Source organism: Lissotriton vulgaris, unplaced genomic scaffold (assembly GCF_964263255.1).
Source record: "Lissotriton vulgaris unplaced genomic scaffold, aLisVul1.2 SCAFFOLD_1784, whole genome shotgun sequence".
Classification (NCBI taxonomy): Eukaryota; Metazoa; Chordata; class Amphibia; order Caudata; family Salamandridae; genus Lissotriton; species Lissotriton vulgaris.
Genome location: NW_028253761.1, coordinates 34127 through 56747, shown reverse-complemented (window position 1 = coordinate 56747; position 22621 = coordinate 34127). Strand labels below are relative to the sequence as shown.

Sequence of the window (22621 nt, the reverse complement as noted above, 5' to 3'; positions counted from 1 at the left end):
TCCACATAGGACGCTTATATCATTAAGTTCCTTATCTCAATCCTCACACGTAGGTCCTGAAGAAAGCCAGTTTTTTAATACGAGGTCTGGCTGAAACTAGTTAACCACACCGGACGTGGAAGACCATAAGTCCCTCCTACCACATCCAAAAGCATTGTTTTTAACTCTGCCAAGTGCCCATTAATAAAATATCTTTTGGACGCTGAGACCCATAGGACAATTTTTGAACCTCACTCTAAACACCACCACTGCACACTCACTTAACACTTCCCGCTCTGCTGTAAACAGGCGTCGCAGCACACCTAAGGCACACTCTGCGCCTCAGGTGGGACCAGATGATGAAGCATGCCACCAACTAGGTTGGTGAGTGAGGGCCCTTATAAATACGAATGTTTTCCTGAGACACACACATCATGAGCGTGATCAGTGTAGCTAGCACCTAGGGAAACCTAGCATACCTGGACATTTTTCTGAAAACTAGACACCTAGAGGAATCCAGGATGACCTGGATGGCTTTAACCAGGTTCTGTTACCAAGATTCCCTAGCAAAGTTTGTAAAAATAAATCCACACACCAAAGGCGTCCGATAAAAATGGAATCCCACTTGTGTGGGTGGATCAAGTACCTGTGACAGGCAAGGGCCAAAATGTATTGTGGAGACATGAGAATTGCCCATCGCAAGAAGACCTGGTTTCACAAGGGGTGCCACAAGTTTTTTTTGCCTCTGACTCAGCAGCCTTCTAGGGAAACCTATCAAACCTGCACTATTCGGACTACTGGACACCCTGAGGAGTCTAGGGAGGTAAGGCTTGTGTGGATCCCCCAAGGTTTGCCTACCCAGAATCCACTGCAAACCTCAAATTTAGCTGGGAAAAAAGAAAAAAATCCACAAATTTGTGTGAGATCACCGTGCCGGCACAAATGTCCTACCAACCAGTGTTCCCCTTGTTTGCCTAGGTGACGACTGAGCTAGGGCACAAAATCGCCAGCTCCCCATATTGACAAGACAAAAAAAAATCTTACAAAAGGCCATTAAACTGCCACAAATATAATTTAACACTAATTTGATCAAGTTAATCCACTACTTACACTAGTTGGTTTTAGCACCTCCAGAAACACTGGGTTCATAGCACAAATACTTATCAAAGTATGTAAATATTGAAACCAAGCCTTCTAAAGGTGAGCCATAATGCCACTTCATGCACCAACCACCTTATGATCCATTCACGTACCACACACAAGGCTTCCAAACGGCCAGCCACAGGCCCAATCAACCAGAACACTTGCACTCACAAACATACAGCAGCCATGCAAGGGCCCACCAAATTTATACACCACAAGACAATGAGTTTGACTACATTTTACTACCTGCCAAGTCTACGCCTCCTTCGTGAAGGTTACCCAACTCATGCTGAGTGAACCTTTACTAATGGCTCCCATGACAGCTACATGAGGCTCAGGAAGACTTTCATGCACCTTTAGCGGCACTCACTGTGCTAAATCCAACTCTTTCCAGTTGGTGGATGCAAGTTGGGGGTTGCCGGAGGAGGCCACAAAGCCATATCTCAAACTAAGCAAGCACATCTACCTTTGAAAATAAGGTAAATATGCTGGAAATTTTCCAAAGCTTTCTAAAGAGATCATAAACTATGAAGAAGGGTAGATTATGAACCCTGAGTAGTCCGTGACAACGTAGCATATGTCTAAAACGCCATTATTTGCAGTGACTGTAATGCACTTATACAGCAAACTGAACATCTACTAAATTCTGACGGAGAATGAACATGGTAAGCGGCATTGACCCATAAGTAGTGTAGTAAATTCAGTGAGAGAGTCGCAGCAATGGATTTGAATCCATGGGTGAATATAAAGTTGTGACGTGTATCTGTACTACCTTTACTATCTGCCTTCTACCTATGCAATATTCCTGGGAAAGCCCACCTACTCCAAGTTGTTCTAACCCGAAAGTATGCCTGTCCTCAGAGTCCGAGACTAAACCGTCTAATTGTCAAATGAACCTGTACAAATGCCTTCCATCTCTAGCTACTTGCAGTTTCATAAAATGGTTGTCACATGCCATCAATGCTCTCGCTGTGCTGAATCAAACTCCTTCCAGTTTGTGGATGCAAGTTGGAGGGTGTCCGAGTATCCCAGTATGCCATATCTCGAACTGAGCAAGCTTAGCTCCCTTTGAAAAGTAGGCAAACATGCTGGGGTATATTGCCTAAGTTCCCTAAAATAATAAACCAAGCAAAGGTCCTGTGGGTCTCTGTCACCGACACTTACTTTGACAGCGTGAAAACTCAATTACTAACCTGCATCATACACAATGTTATTGAGAATAGATACAGGGCACAATATTTTGCATGAGGATTGTTTTCTCATCTTAAATTAAAGATGTTGAAACAAACCTCATACAAGAGATTGTGTCCTGTATCCCTTTTCAATAACATGGTTATGATACAAGTTAATAATGGAGTTTGCACACTTTGAAAACAAGTAGAAATGTTGGTGAATAAGTCACATTGGATATTTGTTTGACTTAATACACTTACTACAGTTCTCAATGGCAATCAGGGTAGTCCTTGTTTAGTATATATACGTTCCCTAACAAGCACTTCGAAATCCAGTCAAGACTTTAACCTTTTGGTTAATGTGGTGCATGTTCTGTCCACCAGTATGTGCAGTGTGGGGACTATAATGCACTTGTCAATTGGCAAAGAAAAGTACCACCACATTCAGAAAGCAGATAAAGGTAACAAGAAGTTCATGATTTGATGAAGTACATGAACAAATATTCTGTTGCTGCTTGCCTAGAGAAGGAGTGACCGGCACCAATTGAAAGGTTTACCCATTGGCAGGTCCACCTCCGTCAATTTCCCAGTATTCTGCCTTAGTAGGATACAACATAAAGCAAGTAGGAAACAAGCATTGGCATAGCCAATAGGTCTCGCTTTTGGGACCTTATAATTATTTATAGTTATGCAGTACAATATCCTTGGTGCAATAACATCAACTGTTGCATGACTAAAAACTTATAATGTCCCAAAGGTGAGACCTATTGGCTATGCCAATGCCTTTTTTTTTTTAGAGGCCTGCCATGCAGCTTTAAATGTAGGCTGGTAAGAAAGATTCAAACCCGAGGAGCAAGATCTATAGAGAAATAAGATAGGAAGAGAGGTGAGTTATAATGAGATAGCACAAACAGAAAGGTGAAGCACAGAATGACAGGTCAGGTAAGCAAAGTAGCGAGGCAGGTAGAGCTGGTGGGATGATAGAGAGAGAGAGACAGGGGAGAGAGAGAGAGAGTGAGAGAGGGGAGAGAGAGAGGGGAGAGAGAGAGAGAGACAGAGAGAGAAAAAGACAGGGGGAGAGAGAGAGAGAGAGAGAGAGAGAGAGAGAGAGAGAGAGAGAAAGACAGGGGAGAGAGAGAGAGAGAGAGAGAGAAAGACAGGGGAGAGAGAAAAAGACAGGAGAGAGAGAGAGAGAGAAAAAGACAGGGGAGAGAGAAAAAGACAGGGGAGAGAGAGAGAGAGAGGAGAGAAGAGACAGAGAGACAGAGAGACAGAGAGAGACAGAGAGACAGACAGAGAGACAGACAGACAGACAGAGAGACAGAGAGACAGAGAGACAGAGAGACAGAGAGAGAGAGCACATCCAGAAAGTGGAGGCTGCTGCTTCTGTGGCGGTAAGACTTTCAATCACAGACTACTGAAAGTCAAGGAAATACGAGACTTCCTGTGGTGGTCTAACTATAAACAACATGCATTGTAGGTTGCCATCTGGAACAGGTGAATAAACAGTCTCGTATACCAAGTGCGAGTTTCATGACTCATTGTATGCCTGAAGAACCTGGTCGTTCTTGTCCATTCTACCCATGTACTTGTTGCAATCAAGTATACAGGTGGGCTTGTGGACTTCAGCCATCTGACCCCAAACCGTGAAGAGGGAAGTGCTCTCAGCCGGATTTCTAGTTAACATGTACAGGTCATGCCTATCTGAGAGCTTTACAGCGAGCAGTTAGATGGAATGCAATGCAGTGCTCTGGAATTTCTGGAGCTTCGCGCAAACAAGCTCCTGTTGGAATCCTTTGCAGAGAACATTAATTTTAACGCAGGCCACAGTGCCAACTTTATAGAGCTCCCTGAACAACTCTACTCCTATAAAGAAATTGTCCACATAACTGTTATAACCTTTGTGAAAGAGTGGCTGGACAAGCTCCAATACAATGTTTTGTGCGTGGGAAGGCAACCTACAGGGTTTAGAGTGGTGTCCTTCTCTGTATACAGTCCCAAGCTGTACACAAAGCCAGTCGAGCTCTCACAGCATGTACAGCTTGATGCCATAGTGAGCGAGTTTACTCTGAATGTTCTGCCTGAACATCAGCCACCCTTTATACAAGATCAAGGACTCATCAACAGCTATATTCTTTCCAGAGTATAAACCTCTGGAAACCAGGCAGACAAATGCTCCACAAAAAGCTGAATTGTAAACAACCTCTCATGGGTCTGGATGGTCCTGGAATAATGCAGCAGAAAGGTCATTGAAATGCAGCATGCACTGCGATAGCAAAATACGAACTCAGCTCATGTATGGTGCGAAGAGGTGTTAACCAAACCGTGCGCATAGACCAGGAGGACAGCAAGGTTGGTTTATGCACTACCGCCATTTTAAGCGTGAGGCCCAAAAATATCTTCAATTCAATTAAGTGAGAGTCCACTTACATGCCCTAGAATGAGGCCTGAGAGTGCCTCCGTGCCCCCTCAGAAATTGTTCAGCATGCAAATTTGTTTGCTGCACAATTTCATCAAGTCAACATCTAAAAACAGATGGATGTAGTCAGTTGGCTAAAAAGTTGGCATATTGACTTTACAGTCAGCGTCCCTGGAGACCGCATACTGTATTCTGTGTCCAAGGAGAGAAGTAGGTTACTGTACCAGAGGCAGCTTTGACAAAAGTGTGACTATAAGCCCATCTACCCCTGGCTTTGACCATGATGCAATAATATAGCATTAACAGAAACACAAATGTATCACTAGATTCTTATGTATACAGTACACATTAGGTGTGCATGGTTTGTGTCCATCCATAGAGGATTCACTAGGAGTGGTACATATGGGGCTAGCACCCATTGAGTCCTGATAAAGAGCTATTGGGGGAAACAGCTCGAAATATGTTGACAAAAGCACATTACTGAGAGAGACTCATTAAGGTAAGGTTTCTTCTCAGTAAACGCCACCAAATGTTTAACCATACCAACTAGGGGTGGGAATAAAAGAGTGGCCAACTAGTTTGGTATTTTTTTTTATTTCCTTTCCACTCCACATCACTGCAGTACAGATAACCTCCAATAAAAAGCGTTCTTACACAATTCGCAAGTCGCAGCACGCATCAAACCATAGAGGATTGAGAGGAACCCCAATGATGAAGCATGCCACCTAGGGGCAACCCTGGTGGCTGAAGCGTCTCAAGAGAAAAAGTATTTTTTCTAGAAAAGGGATTACAACAAACTCTTGTTGTATCCTATTAATTCCCTAGGGGTAGGTCTTCGATATACTTGATATGAATCCTTACAGAACCCCAACTTCTTACAAGGAGGATTTTTTTTAATGATTTTTTTATTGTGAAGCCTATTGTCACACATTGTTAAGTCCGACCATACCTTGGCCTGAAATTCTCTCCAAGCACACCAACCCAGCCAGTAGACCATGCAGGATGCATAACTTAAAATGCAGAATTTTTATCCCTGAACAAGTTAATGAACTAACAGAAAGAACTGAAGATCTGCAAGAGCACAGAAAACACATTTGCTCTTCAATGTGTTTTGCCAAAGTGGCATTTAAACGTGACCCTGAATTAATGAACTATAGCTGTAGCTAGCAAATGCAACTGCAGCAGTCCTAATAAATGACCTATAAATACAGACGATTTATAACCGTTACACCAAAGCAGATTATGACACTAAGTATATGTATTGAGAAAGTAACACTTTTTTTTACCCATGTAAACTTTTGATGGTGGAAAGCAAGATGTGATGCCACGCAGGAGATGGACAACAATTTTACCTTCACTAAGCATATTGCCCATGTCAAAGTACAGGATCTCTCTGTCACTGGGAAAGTAGATAAAAGAAGGAAAAGAATCCCAGGGTTTCACATCCACCATTAATGTACTTTGGAGCATCGGTTGAGAGGTCCGCTCGAAGTGGCCTGTGATGACTGCCTGCATCAGTGGTGAGGACAGATGATCATCTAACCATGGTCGAGTGACAAGAGATTGAGATGAAGCAGCACACGCAGAAGGCTGGGTGGGCGAAGAGCCAATCCCTAGAAAGGAACCAAACAAAAGAGGTAGCTAAATCACATTTGAAATTTTAATATTTTTATCCAGATTACTGCAAGTAGGAACGAATGCTTGTAGTGAAATCTTACTGGAAGATCCAAATGGTGATAGATAGGCTAGACGAAAAACTATTGGCAAGTCACAAGATTGAAAGAATGGTTCCTTTGCCACTCTTCCCAACACGAATACTGTCCCTTAATAACAGCCAGTCTAAAGAGCCTGCTGTCCTGTGTGTGACATTAGTGCCACTATCTTGCTCAATTAAACTGGTGTGGTCGCTCATTCTCAACTTCGAGCCTTAACAGGCAAGCAATACTAGAGTCCCTTCAAGGGGGCTACCTATTTCGGCACAGGGTAGTAAACTGAGATGTTTTCACAGGGGCTAATGATCCAGCCATTTAAGGTACTCAGTGACTTAAAATCCACTGGATTTGATTCCACCCACCACTGTTACCACCTCCAGCAGAATTTCTAAGCACTTTTCTTCACATCAGACCACCATATGCGTGGTTGCCTTGATGAGAGCAATTTCTGCAATGAGGTACAAACAAAGAGTCACATGGGCATACCACCTCAAAACGGTAAGTTAGCAATGCTCTAACAAAAATAAAAACTTAAGAAAAAGCCATTTTCGTCCTGTACTCAGTGCTAGCTTTGATACCTGCAAGTGAACTTTGTACTAGCTCTTGACTCTGAGCACCAGTCATGGACACCAAATAATGTAATTAGCATCCCCTTGCCTTTTCTTAAAGCAATTCAACCACTGCCTTTGCGGTCACCATGTGTGGTTCAAATGAGATCACATGGCCAGGCGTGGCCGGTCCATTGGGGCTGAGGGCCCACGCCCCTTCACCTTTTGCCCCTCAGCAACAGTGTCTGTCGGCCTGATAGACACAGTTCACTTTCAGTTCAAGCAGCCAAAAGTCAGATATGAGCAAAATACACAGGCTCCTGGCGGCCTCCGCTAATGTTTGCTGGGCTAAGGAGGTCACAGCTCCAGTGGGGGTGATGTCCTCCGCTTTGCAAAGTTCCTCCAGGCCCGCCCCTCTGTGACAAAAGGTAGCGTCACGGATTGCCCCGCACCTGGGCGCTTCAGTTTTAAGCCCTGAAGCGCCCTGGATAGAGTGTCAATCAGTGACACTTCCTCATAGAGTGGGGTGGAGTCAGCAGTCTCACTGACCCCATCCCACTCTGATGACGTTTGGACTGCTGCCTTCCCTCATTGGCGGACCTTAGGTCAGCCAATGAGGAAAAGCAGAAGTCCCAAGCCTCCAGGAACTTCTGAGGCAAAGCTGGCTGCAGGTAAGAGCGTTTTGTTTTATTTTAAATTAATGTTTAATGTTTGTTGCGTGCATGTATGGTAGAAAGTGTTGTAAATGAATGTGTTTGTGTGTGGGTGCATGTGTGTAAATGCCTGGCTGTAAGTGTTGTGCATGTGTCCAGCCCACCCCCTCCCTCAAAAAACTTACCGTCCGCCACTGCAGATGGCATCTACAAAGCAAATAGGAGCCTGCGTCTTGGAGGGGGGAGAAGGGGGTGGTCAAAGAATGAGAACCACTTAAGGTAAACTGGCACAATTTAGGTGATGCCTCGGGTGCTCACTGAAATTCGCTGACATCAAGCAATAGCGGTTATTTACCATGGCTTGAGTGCTCAGGCCTTTCCTACAGTTCAGGGAAAAGAAAAATTAAGTAGGCCATACAAAGCCAAAGATGCTTCAGAAATTAAATTACCATATGAGTTTGCTTCAGGGGAGACTGGTGTTAATGGGCAAAAGGGGCATTGCCTTCCACCCTCTGGGAAGAGGCAAGAACAGGGACAATAAAACAGAAGTTGAAAAGAAATTACTGCTTCGAGGAAGTGTCCTGAATCTCTTGGGGGAACTCTACTAAACTTTAAAGAGGTCTTATTACACAATCACTAGGTGTGTGAGGTTTTAGTCAATCTGCAGGCACAAGCTACAGCTGTGACATCACATGAGGGAGTGCTGGATTAGAACACCATGGATCTAGTTGCTTTTGGGGTGCATGAACAGTGGCCCTGGGAGGAGTTGCAAAACTCCATTAACGTCAATGGCTAGTGGTAGGCCAGGCCATTGAGGACAAGGAAGGAGTGGGTAGCAACAATGATGATTATCACAGAGGCGCAGGCTGTAGGAGGTATGCAGGGGGGCTGCTCTCCAGGCACAAACGCACAGTGCATCAATATGGACTGTAATTGCCCAAGAAAAAGGAAGGAACCATCTGCAGACAACTAGCAGACTAAGTTTAAGTGTGCAGTTAAGCCACTCCATTAGGAGCATCACCCCCACCCTCCCATAGTGAAGTTCTTGATGGGCCTCATCTGTCTGAAGCTTGGCAGACAAAGGCTCACACTGAACTAGGATGGGAAAGGGTGGAAATAAGGGCGAGTGAAAGGATGGATGTAAAGATGGATAAGTGAAAGGCAAGATAGATGATTGTCTGGATGGAACAGTAAATAGATTGTGAGTGAAATGGTAGAGGGGTGTATGAGTGGATGTAACGATGGATGAGCCAGTCATTGTAGAAAACATCTTCATATCTGTGGCGTCCTCACATCCCTGTCGAACGCATAGCTAAAGTAACCTGCTAGGCCATCATCACATAACTTGAATTTTATCCATGTTCCCATTTTTAATCCATTTGTACACATTAAATCAACTTGTTTTCAACGTTTCTCTCCACGCGCGGAGTGGAATTGCCAATTTTCACTTTTTCTAATGTTCAAGCTGGGCCATCTGAACCTCTGGCAAAAACACGACAGATGCAAATTAGTCTTTAAGCAGTGTGGTTTATTTCTTTAAAAACCCAATGCATTTTGAGCCTCTGTTGCCCTTCATCAGGGGTCACTGCCATTCTCGTTACCGAACCGACGTCCTCATTTCTTTTCATACAGTAAAAAATGGAACATATGGATAAAATTCAAGTTATTTGATGATGGCTGTAGGAAGGTGTATATCTGACTATGGTTACCCCCAACTTTTTGCCTGGTGTTTTGCTGGTTTTTCGACTTAGTTGACCTGGGACCCTGCTATTCAGGGCCCCAGGCATACTGCTCTCTCTGTAAAATGGATTCATGTAACTTAGGTGCATATCTAATTGGATACTGAGTCACCTTATCAGTCCCTGTATAGCATACCTTAGGTATCCAGGGCATAGGTGTACCCAGGGCCTACCAGGGGCTGCAGCATGTATTATGCCACCCCTGGCTGGCCATCCAAATCTAACACAACTGGTTGCACGACAGCTGGGGCAAGGTGGTGTAATCACCCTTTGCTTTAGATATAGCATTCCTATATCTAACCCTAAAATGGACACATATATTCCTAGCAGTCACTCCTATGGCAGGCCTTAACAATCCTGAAGGCAGAGTGCTTGGAATTATGTGAGATGGTGCTCTGGCATGAGCTGAGCCCGTTTGCAGCTTGCGGAACCAAGTCCTAATAGCTGTTCTATGATAACGTGTACCATATACTCTTAAGTGCATTATAATCCTCGAGGTTATTTGCCAACTTTGGTATCACTTTATCAAAACATGTCGAATAAGGTGTCATACGAATTGGAATACTAACCCCTCGCCAATTCTGGAGACGGGGTTAGCATTCCACCCTTCTAGAGGGACACGACATGTATGTAACTGTGAACCCCGGTTAAAGTTAACTCGAGCCTCAGCATTACAAAATGGATGCTGCCATCACAGACACAAGTCTGACCTCCTGCTGCTGGGAGTCCTTCCAGCGAGGAGAGCTTGGACAAAGGGTTTCCTGTCAGGGGCGGTGCTAGCACCATCCCAGACAGGGTTTTGTGTATCCCAGGTAGGCAGCGCTGAGAGGAAGGTGACTGCAAGTGGCACCCCGGTGCTCACTGTGCATATGCCGGCTCAAACCAGTTCCAGGGGCACACCAGCCCCTGAGCTGAGGAAAGTCCGGACAAGGGAGAGGGGTGTAACCACCCCCCTCCTGGTCCCACCCATGGGCAGGACCTAGTCGCGTGCCAGCCCCTTTTCTTAGAATAAAGGTAGGAGCGGGCCCCCTTCCCAATTTAGATAAATCTGAATCTTGAACTACTTTCCACGAAAGGAACTCTTGGCTTTTTCTGAAGACTCTCCCTTGTGGCTAAGGAGTAGCCACCCTGCACCCGCAGGCACCATCTAAGCATCGCGGTTTGCTGTAAGTCCATCCTCCGGATCAAGACTGCCCAGCTCGACAAGACCCGGATTCCCTGGCATCTCTGACCTCTACCTGTATTATCAGCCCAGCTGAGATCCGTGGGTGTGACGAGACCTGAGGGACCGGCCATCTTCTGAAACTGCACAACGCTTAACGAACACGACCGCCGAGGGATCCTCGAGTGAGTGCACTGGGGTTTGAGAAGCCCTAACCCTGAGCAGCTCCAGCACCGAAGTCCAGCCCCCAGCATCCACGAGATCTGCGTGGGGCCCTTCTGCTCTTTGCTGCTCACCGCGTTGTCCGGCCACTTGCCTGCTGGCTAGTGGCCCTCTTGACGACGTACCATGACTATTTCATTGCTGGTCTGGTTGCTCCAGACTGGCCCTTGCTACCCTCCAAAAGAGGAGCACCCTGGACCCTCCTGGTCCACTCCAGACGCCATCTTGACTCCACCGCGTGGGCTTGCCTTTGCCAAGGTTTGTTGCTCAAATCCTGGTTCCAACATCACCATCAGCAGAGACCCTTGTGGGACAGCTCGCACCTCCAGCCTGGTCGCCGACAACGCCTCCTAGCCCATGTGACTGCAGAGTCCAGAGTCGCCCACTCACCTGGTCGAGGGGACTTCATCCGGTGCCACCCTGGTGCCCACACAATCACTGGCTAGTGATTAAGAACTGAGTCCCCTCTGCTTTCAGGTCATCTCCATCACCGATCCAGGCTTGGATCACTCTGAACATCTTCACTGGTCGCCTGCCAGCAACTTCTTCTTTCAGGCTCCATAGACTACAACGAGGATTCCCGACGTCTTTTGAACCCTATGCAGCCGCAGCCCCTGGGCTAGGTAACCCGAGCATTTCGGTGCTCCAACGCAGGATCACTATCCAAGCGTCCAGATCCTTTTTCGTTTCAAGTCTAGCTAGTCGGATTCGTCCGAAAACAGTGACTTTAGAAATACTAGCCTCCATAGACTTTGTCCCGCATCCCGCGTGAGAGTGCACACTCTGCACCCGATCTCCCTAGGCCTCCTGCTCCAAACCTTAGGGTTCAGTATTGTAGTCCTAGCGATCCTGAAGCCTCTGGATCTTGTTACTTACCAGCTAGTATTTCGCATTCCACTTTTAGAGTATATGGTTTTTCGTGCCCCTCGGGCATTTGTGTAAATTGTGCAACTTGAAGTATTTTCTTAAGAGTTTTGTATTGTGCTTAGCTCCCTGACTCAAAGAGTTCAGGGTAGACTTGTTATAAATAAATATACTTTATTTTTCATAACAACTTGTGTGTTGTCCTTTCACTTGGTGTTCAAGGGGTATATGTGATGGTATAACAGCTGGCTTAACACGCCCTCTAGAGTTTAGCCTAAAGACTGCTTTTGTCCACGCTACTAGGATAGCTGGTCTATAAGGTTGACTTACAACCAATCATCAATAAGGGTCGTTTGGTATGATACACAGTGATCACTAGAATAGTGAGCACTATATATCAGGCCAACTTCTCACAATGGCCTAGCAGGCTACTTTAGCTGTGCGTTCGACAGGGGCGTGATGACGCCCCAGATATGACGATGTTTTCTACTCGGGTGAAGGGTGGGAATGGCACCCACATCGAGCTGCATGCATTCAATTTAAATTTTGGCAAAACATTTTAAAAAAACTGATGAAATGGTGTGCATCCCTACCTTGTGAAAATCCAATCATTATTATGCCACACACAGTATGCAACTTACCAGAGACTGTGGACCTTCACAGTACTGCTCCAGGACAGCACAGATGCAATCCAGTCCCCTTTGATGTTTCAGGAGTGTACACCAGGGGAGTGGACAGACACAGGTTGAGAAAAGGATACGCATACAGTGAAACTGCACCATTGTTTGGATAGGTTCCCAATTTATTTATTTATATAGCACTAGAATCGAGCCCCGAAGGGTTAAAATGGATTGTGAGGGTGAGGTGCAGCTCCAGCAAGTTAACAGGTACAGAAAAGTGTGCTTTTAAGCAGCCTCCTGAATTGCAAATGATCTAGACGCTGTCTCAAAGATAAAGACCGCTCGTTCCAGTAGCAAGGGCCGAGATGGGAGATCGCTCTTCCTCCTTATCTTGCTTTTCTTACTCGAGGCACCAACAATAGGTGTTTGGTACTCTAGCAGAAGATCTTGAGGGAGCATAAGGAATGAATTTCAGAGGTAAGAAGGACCCAAGTTGAGCAATGCCTTATGGATGGTGCAACAGATTTTAAACTTAACCCATTGACGGATGGGGAGCCAGTGCAGCTTCATAAAGAGAGGGCGGGAGGGACTTAGCACAAGCGCCTGGACTAAAGTTTTCCGAGAGGAGTCAGTAAGCAGAGGGAAAACTTGGTGGAGTAGGCCCATTATATGGAAACAAGACCCCGCAATCTGAGCAACGTGCTCCTTCAGAATGAGTGTCTGATCCATCCGAATCCCCAGATTTTTGACTGTCAACTTATGAGCAGGATGGAAACCTAGGTCGGTCGGCCACCAGTCAGGTGTCCATAGGAGGGGAGCCTCTCCAAAGAGCATGATCTTGGTTCCCACATTACACTGGAGGAAATTATTCTTCATCCAGTGTGATATGGCTCTCATCCCATTGGAGAAGGCCAACCGTACCGTTGAGGTGAACTTGTCGAATGGAATGAGTTACTGGATATCATCAGCATATGATAAGGTGATGAACTCATGTGACCTCAAAAGATTGGCCAAGGGAGCAATCTAGATGTTAAATAATGTAGGGCTCAGACATGAGCCCCGAGGTACTCCCTTGGACAGTTCTATGGGGCCAAACCGTACTGGCCTAGGTTGACAATCTGGGAGCGATCAGATAGAAAGCTCCTCATCCATTGCAAGGCAGATTTTCTTAACCCAACCTCTTCCAGTCTTTTAAATCAATATATTGTGGGAGACTGTGTCGAACGCCGCGGATAAGTCCAACAGCACCAGAAACCTAAAATGGCCCTTATCTAGGGTCATCCTGATGTTATCTGTGACCGCTAGTAATGCTGATTCGGTGCTGTATTTGGGCCTAAAACCGGACTGGGAAGGATCTAAACATCCAGTTCGTTCGACAACATTGGAGAGGTGGATATTTACATGTTTTTCCATGAGTTTACTCAAGAACGGGAGGAGCGAGATAGGATGGAGGTTGGAAAAATCCATCTATGGAATTTTAGTGCTCTTGCGAATTGGTCTAACCTGAGCAACCTTCCACTCAAGCGGTTCATGGCCATCTTTTAGGGGTAGATTGCATAGAGTGGGACAGATTTTAAGCCAAAGATAGAATGACTTTAGCAGGAATTGCCAGCCTGGGCTAACAGATGTTACATAGGTTTTTGATGCTATTTTTATATTGTTATGATAGAGAGCAGTTTCATTCCGCACTGTCCAGCTATCTCATGAGAAGCATGCCAGATTCTCTCCAGCTTTCTGCAGATTTGTTTTTGAACCTGCAGTTGAGTCGAGAACCAAACTGCCTGTGGTCCGTTGGGTTGACTGTGTAATGACCTGATAATTCTGCCAATCACCAGAGCATACTAACCGTAAACCTTCTCAGGACCCAAAAGGATACAACACTTCACAATACTTACCTAAGAAAGGAATAATACTAACAATTAACTGAAGATATATGGCTATTGCGGAGGAGCTTGCGAATAACGCCAACTGGTGACAACAACGCAAGAAACAATACCAGTGACAACAATAACAACAACCCAGGAAAACAACGTCACGCGATAAAACGCAAGAAACCAAGGGCCACAAGGTAACAATGTAGCCCAGGGAACGAAATCACAATATCAAGGGCCACAGAGTAACAACAAAGCGAAACAAAGCCCACCCTGGTGGAGCTTAAACAACGTGCACTCCACCTAACAATGCCTCAGGTGGATTACTTATCAGTTTTGGTTTCCCTGGACGAGAGCAGAACATTTCCCTCAACAATTACCTGTAGGAAGGGAAACTTACCATCCTTCCGATGCTACAGCATTTGGGTTAGAAAGGCCCCAACCTCCCATCTCAAGGAATACAAGCTAATAATGATATATATATTCTGGTGTTTCTTTATTACACAATGATAAAATTACTACTATGTCATGATAGGCCTTCGTCACATCAATCCTTATGCAATTGCTAATGCAATTAGGATGTACATATACAGAACTTATGTGTAAATCAGTATATAACCTGAAAATAGGAGCGATAGTTAAATAAGAACAGTTAAGAAATAAGAGTTAGTGGAACACCTCAAGTTTCTACACATCCCGCTTCCACTTCGCCAGAGGGGAGCCTGTTTCTCCAGCCGAATCAGGATTCTCTGACCACTGTCACAACTGCACGTCTGCAACGTGATGGACTACCAGTGGTCGAGATCCGAACACCCCCTTTAGTACAAGTGGAAACGTTGGTTGAAGCTTCTAGCAAGCTTCGCCTCCTGTTCCCATCAGATTCCGTACCACAACGCGCCAAGGCCACAGCATCAGCTAGCTAGGCGTTTGTTATGACTCCGGGTCAGAGCGAGCACATTCCTCAGAGTAAGAACCAGTTTCTACTGGCTTACAAAGTGTGAAAAACAAGTGAGAAGTAAAACATAACTCCTCACCCAGAAAAGCTTAGAAGATGGCGACAGCTTAGAAAATGGAGTCACAGAGGCATAGACCTCTATTCCCGTAAAGAGCCCGAATAAGTATGCAAGATGGCATTAGAGTATGCCAAAGCCAATAGGTAAGCCCTGCCTTTAAGCAAGTTACAGTCAGGCACATGAAGAACATTATCAAGTCCTATTTTACAGCCAATTCAGATTATGCAAGCCTACATAGCATTATATTAGAGCGAAATATACTGAATTGGTAGTGGGCAACGGTCATAATCGAGCCGCTTCCATACAAAATGGCTCAATCACTACACTCTGGAAAGATTTCAGAGGTGCAAAATGATCAATGGCATGACAACTAGCGGTTGATCAATGCAGCACTTCACCATTTAAGGTTTGAAAAGGAAATAATGGTTAACTACTCTTTTGGTGGGAGCAGTTACAATAAACACCAGGATCCTTTTCATGGACGTTTGAGGTTCAAGAATTGACTGGTGTTAAGCAGAGCAGATAAATATCACCCTTCTAGCCTAGAATGTTTTAACCAGACCGAAAACCAGCTAGTCCCATCAGGTTCAGATTGTCCTCACCTGCAGCATTTCTAAACCATCCCACAGCTCTCCAGCAATCATACCCTCAGCCTTGCTCTGCATTTAGTCCTGCTCATCTTCACTTTGGAATTTCTTTAATGATGTAAAAACTACCCTACCTGCCCCCTTTCCAGCCCACAACTGACCAACCAATGTCCCCTGGCTGCTCCTCCTGCCCTCCTCTTAAACGCTGGATGCCAATTAGGCAGAGATATGTCAGGCAGTCACATGCCCATTGAAAACTGCATATAATGCACAATTGGACCTTCTAAGGGTCCAAGTAGGAGACATGCTGAAACCAGACTCCATGACTTTGTTCTGAATTTGTGTCAAGCATTTTCATTTCTAATACTAGAAAAATAGTAAATCTGATCAGTATCTGGAATGGGTTTGGGGGAATAAAGGGGCATGAATATGAAGACCACCTGACCAATCACCAGTATTGCCATATGAAAACCTGTAATATTGGGAAACATGGCATTTATTCCCGGAGAAACAAGAGCTTTAATCACCAAGCATGACTCACCACAAAATAGCTAGATCAGCAGAGGTGTGGCCATCAATAGAGCAGCAGGTGCAATAGCATCAGGGCACAAAAGGGAATAAACACTGTGCACTTCCATTATGGGGGCATTTGTTCGCTAACTAAGGGCAGTGGCATGGTCATTTGTCTGTGCGATGCCCTCATGTTACCTTGCTAGGGCACGAAAATGCCCGCACCCATGCATCCACAAACTCTGGCTTAGAGGGCATAGCATTCTACCCATGTGGGCAAGCACTTAGTTACCCACAGAGGTATTGAGTCCTATATACATTTTGCAATGCAAGCTTCTGCATAACTGCTAATAAGTCTAGAAGCAGCCTTAAATAATGCCAATGATGTGGTGTGAGCCGGCACTGGCCATACCAACCGAGAGAAACCGTACAATAAAGTGAATGGAATTATAATTACAGATAAGAAATCAAAATGCAAGGACAGTTAAAAGGAAGGAGCAAAATAGATGGAAGTGAATCAGAACAAGAAAGGGAGAATGTTTTAGAAGAGGAAAGAGCAAAATACATAATATGGCAAGGAGTGAAGCTTAAGCAGAGAAATTGGGGAGGTGAGAAATGGAAGCACAGGAGTAAGAAAGCCGAAGCAAAGAAATGCAGCAAGAGGGAGTAGAGGGAATGCAATTTTCTGCAAGAAAAAGTGGGGAGGGAAAAACATTAATGAAATAAAAACACCAATAGGCTAGGGCAGAGTTCAGAGGTCTTGGGTTATGCAGTTATTTTCTTACAGTAGCAAAGGCATGTACAGCATTATCCCAGCAGCCCAATCATTGTGCCTTGATGAACCCATGTGCATCATCTGGGTATCACCAAGTGCGCAAACGCTGCTCCCTTAAGAGCCTCTAGTGCTTAAAAGAACACTGCTATCAGAGCTCCCTCAACTGAGGCAGAAATGTTGGGCAGAGGAGGGGGAACCAAATAGAAAACTTCTGATGCTCACAGAGAAAAAGAAACCTACCCATCAACCCCCTCATGTCACAGACTTAGGGGTCGATTAGGATCGCGGACGGAAACGTGTTCCGTCCGTCAAGGAAGCGGGCAAGATACTCCGGAGTGCTCCGTGGACAAACCGCCATACCGCTTAGGATAATATTTGAACGAAACTCCAACCGTGGCGGACGGAGTACACCTGAGAGCGCCGCAAGCGGACGGAACCCATGAAACACTGCCCGCCGCGGACGCACATGACCGCGGGAACAGCCACGTCTACCGCTATACCTGCGGAGGCTCCGTGTCCGCGATTAGGATAATGCCGCCAGTACCCCGGTACGCACCGCTATCCACGTCCGCTGCGGTAACAATGCTACGAGAAACCGTGCATCACAGCGGAAGGAAAACACGAACAACATCCCTACCGTCAAACCAATGACAAAAAGTGCCACGGAAGTAAATTGCAAACACAGGAAAGAGAACTACCACCCACCTGAAACCTCAAAACCAATCACAAGACACAATGACCCACCCCCAAGTACCAAATAATGCACACTAGTCAACACACCCACCTAGCACCTGACTGCCAATAACCATTGAGACAGGACCAAGACACAGACCATAAAAGCACTCCCACCCACTACCTAAATCCTTTGCATCACAGCATAGCTGCTAGCAAGAGGCCCAAGACTACCTACAGCACACACCTATAGAAGACACACAACCACCACCCAAACACACCCACAACACTAACACCCACCACACCATTCCTACACACCACACACCTGCACCTCCCAATTCACTCAAACCCACACCCTGAACACCACTCACCATGGCACCCAAAAAGAACCCTAAATTCACGGACACTGAGTTAAAGGTAATGGTGGATGAAGTCATCCGTGTTGAAGCCCACATATTCGGGGCCCTAGTCCAGCAGACCACTGTGGCTAGAAAAAATCACATGTGGGACAGGATAGTTACTAGGGTGAATGCGTCAGGGACGTGCCGAGGACAAAGCTGGAGATACAGAGGCGGTGGCATGACCTTAAAACTAGGGTGAAAGGAATCCGTGCCAAAAACCATCTCCGGGCACATCACACTGGCGGCGGAACACCCCCTGAGCCCTTGCCCTACACTGATTGGGAGGAAAAGGTGCTGGGCATACTGCACCCAGAGACCCTTGAAGGACTTGAGGAAGGAGAAGAGGCTGGTAAGTACAAACCAAGCACCACGAGCACAACGACATGGTCTGCCTCACACAACTCAGAAGACACATCTCCCAGGCCCCAACCAATGCATGCAGTCCACATAGTCACCAACGTCTAAACCACTCCAACAGGCCCCCATGTCCACAGGGAGGGCGGTGGTGGTGGGTGGGTTGTGTGAGAGGTCACTACTACAACTCCCAACAGGCCCCCATGTCCACAGGGAGGGCGGTGGTGGTGGGTGGGGTGTGTGAGAGGTCAGTACTTCAACTCCCAACAGGCCCCCATGTCCACAGGGAGGGCGGTGGTGGTGGGTGGGATGTGTGAGAGGTCACTACTACAACTCCCAACAGGCCCCCATGTCCACAGGGAGGGCGGTGGTGGTGGGTGGGGTGTGTGAGAAAGGTCAGTACTTCAACTCCCAACAGGCCCCCATGTCCATAGGGAGGGCGGTGGTGGTGGGTGGGGTGTGTGAGAGGATAGCACCACAACTCCCAACAGGCCCCCATGTCCATAGGGAGGGCGGTGGTGGTGGGTTGGGTGTGTGAGAGAGGTCAGTACTTCAACTCCCAACAGGCCCCCATGTCCACAGGGAGGGCGGTGGTGGTGGGTGGGGTGTGTGAGAGACGTCAGTACTTCAACTCCCAACAGGCCCCAATGTCCACAGGGAGGGCGGTGGTGGTGGGTGGGGTGTGTGAGAGGATAGCACCACAACTCCCAACAGGCCCCCATGTCCACAGGGAGGGCGGTGGTGGTGGGTGGGGTGTGTGAGAGGATAGCACCACAACTCCCAACAGGCCCCCATGTCCACAGGGAGGGCGGTGGTGGTGGGTGGGGTGTGTGAGAGGATAGCACCACAACTCCCAACAGGCCCCCATGTCCACAGGGAGGGCGGTGGTGGTGGGTGGGGTGTGTGAGAGGATAGCACCACAACTCCCAACAGGCCCCCATGTCCACAGGGAGGGCGGTGGTGGTGGGTGGGTTGTGTGAGAGGTCACTACTACAACTCCCAACAGGCCATCATGTCCACAGGGAGGGTGGTGGTGGTGGGTGGGGTGTGTGCGACAGGACACTGATATGTCATTAATGTGAAATGTACACGTAATGTCCACAGTACTGATCTGCACAATCTTTTCCCCCAGGTGATCGTAATCTCACTGGTGGAACCACCATCCGGCCTCAAGACTCGCCTCACACAGGACTCTCTGGGGAGGATGCCACAGGCAGCTCCGGTGTGGAGGATGGTGCGGGCACAAGCGGGCTGCCACGGCCATCTGGCTTCCAGGACATTCCAGCCCAGACTACTGCCGCCTCTGCAACTACTGCTACACCGGCCACAGTGACCTGCACAGCCACCACCACCAGTACCACCAGTCCTGCCTCTGCTACCCTGCCTAACCCACCGCACGACGCAGGGCCTACGACTTCCGAGCCACGCAGGGAGAGTGGGCGTCAAACGAGAGAGCAGAGGCCACATCAGCCAGGCAGGAGTTCGACACAACGTCGTGCAGAGGAAGGACACCCACCCCATGCAGTGGCACAGTCCCTGGAAGCCCTAGCCAGGGTGCAGGCGAACTACGAGCGTGGCCAGGCACAGGCAGATCGTGCCCACCAGGACTCAGTGGACAACACCAACATGGTGCGGGCCATTGACTACCGCCATGGCCAAATTGTTGACATCATGGCCCAGCACACAACTATGTGGAGGGGATGGATAGCCTGCAACACCCCCCCCCCCCCACAACCAACGCCACGGGCAGCAACACCACCGCCACCTGCGCCCCTGCCGACGGATGTGGCACCGGAGCAACCTGCCCCCCCCAGCTGACTCAGTCCCGCCTTCAAGACGGAGGGGCCGTCCGAGGCTGGAAGTGGTCGAGAGCAGTGGGGATGCTCCATCCACACGCCCCCAAGAGGGGCCGGCAATGACTGAGACACTTCCTGAGCCCGCCATTCACCCAGAAAACGATCCTGTCCCACATAGCCAATCATTGGCACAGGTCTGCTGGACTAGCCAGACACCCCCCAATGTGGTGTCAGCACGAACATTTCATCTGCCATTACCTTCAACTCCCACTCCACCACCCCACACTCATTTGTAACTATGCACCAGTACCAATGCACAACCTGTAAATAAATACCACTTACTCACTCAATGATGTGTTGCCTCCATGTTTATTCACATGTTTGTATCAGAAACAGACGTTACCAGGTGCAGGGATCCAAGTCGTACATAATCATGCCGCAGCGGGAGTGACCTAGGGAGAGACAGCAAAGACACGTCAGGAAACAGAATCACACCCATCACAACACACTGCAGTGCAACATTCCACAAACCACACTCATCACAAAATCATTGGATGAGAGGACACACATCATGGAGACTTGCATGTCCAAATCAATAAACACACACGCATGCTAACATCACATAGCAGAACACACAGATGATGCACACCACAACCACACAACACCAGCAAACATACATAAGGCATAGTCAACCAGCACAAGAGGTGGTCACTCACAATCAAGGGAAGTAGCGATCAATGAGCTGGCGCCTCTGGTCCACACCTTCCTCCTCACCACTATCCTCATCAGTCGACATGGGTGGGTTGGGAGGGCGAGGAACTTGTTGTTCTTCAGGGTCCAAGAGCAGTTCCATGTTATTGCGCACAGCCAGGTTGTGGAGCCTGCAGCAGGCAATCACGATCCTGCATACTTTGCCTGGTGAGTAAGGCAGGGCCCCTCCAGTCTTATCCAGGCACCAAAACCTAGACTTCAGCAGTCCAAAAGTACGTTCAACCACTCTACGTGTCCTTCCATGGGCATCATTGTATCGCATTTCACCCGCTGTAGTTGGATTACGTATGGGACTCAGCAGCCAAGGCCTGTTCGGGTAAGCCGAGTCGCCTATGTTGGGGGAAGAGAGAGACAGAAATATCACTACCAGAATTGGTGGGCACCCCATGCCACACAGATATCACTCCTGTCCCCACAGCATACTCACCAACAAGCCACGCATGTGCTGGACGCAGATTTGCCATCAGTTGGGGGACAATGCTTCTCCGCATGATGTGGGAGTCATGTGCAGGGCCAGGAAATCTTGCACACACATGGGATATGAGGTTGTCGGCCTGGCACACCACCTGCACGTTGAGGGAATGGAAGTGCTTCCGATTCCTATACACCTGCTCACGTGCCCGTGGTGGAATGAGAGCGATATGTGTGCCATCAATCGAACCCACTACGTGTGGTATCTGACCCAGTGCATAGAAGTCTGCTTTGACCGCTGCCAACTCTGCAGGCTGTGGGAAATGGATGTAGTCAAACTTGTACAGCATCATGGCTTTCAGAACATCCCGAAGTACCGTGCTGAACATGGACTGTGACATGCCCCCGGCATGTCCAACTGTGTACTGAAAGGTGCCAGTCGCAAAGAAGTGTAGTGCCGCCATCACCTTTGCTCTGGGTGTAATGGAACCTGGATAGGTTCTCCGTGGCTGCAGGTGAGGAGACAACTGTTCTACAAGCTCCATCAATCTACGTCGATCAAGCCGGAATTTCCTGATCACCTCCTCGTCAACCATATCCTCCAGCACAGTGTATGGCCGATGGACATTTGGAGCCCTCCTGTGTGGGAGTAGATGGAATGGAAGTCAATTCACAAACAACGCATGGCTGTGCAACTCAGTCACATGTCAACAAAGTCTACCAACAAGTAAAATGTTGTTGACAATTGTCATATGTGTGACATCTCTGATTGTCACCACAACATGGAGTGCCGTAGCAACAATGAGCAGCCACTAGCAACATGATGTGTCTCAACATGTGCAATGCAACTTAGTCACAGGTCAACATGACTGCCAACAAGACATGTGTCATGACCCAAATGTGTGGTTGGCACATCACATACACACATGCAAGTGCATGCACACAAACGATAAAGTTACACACACACCATCTTATCATGCACCTATGGCAACACCAATAATGGAGGGCATACGGACTTTACATGCATGTTCACACAACAGGCAACACATACACTGAATACATGTGTACCCCCACCATAGTTTTAACCTCACATGAACCACACACTGACTACAAATCAGAATGTGGCGATACAGCCGGGATGTACTGTGTAGATGTGAAGAACTACATACGTGTGTAGGGAAATACCCGACGTCGACATGCACATGTGTTGCACATTGTGTGCACACC

At 47.4% G+C, this 22621-nt stretch overlaps 1 long non-coding RNA gene across 1 annotated transcript; it reads right to left on the bottom strand.

The window, feature by feature from the left end:
* Window positions 1–6149: 6149 nt before the first annotated feature.
* Window positions 6150–21498, bottom strand: LOC147660777 (uncharacterized). The gene is made up of 4 exons (XR_015306190.1): window positions 21411–21498; window positions 20929–21313; window positions 20555–20664; window positions 6150–6326 (listed from the first exon to the last, which is right to left on the bottom strand). It is a non-coding gene; the product is annotated as an uncharacterized LOC147660777 (long non-coding RNA).
* Between the last annotated feature and the right edge of the window lie 1123 nt (window positions 21499–22621).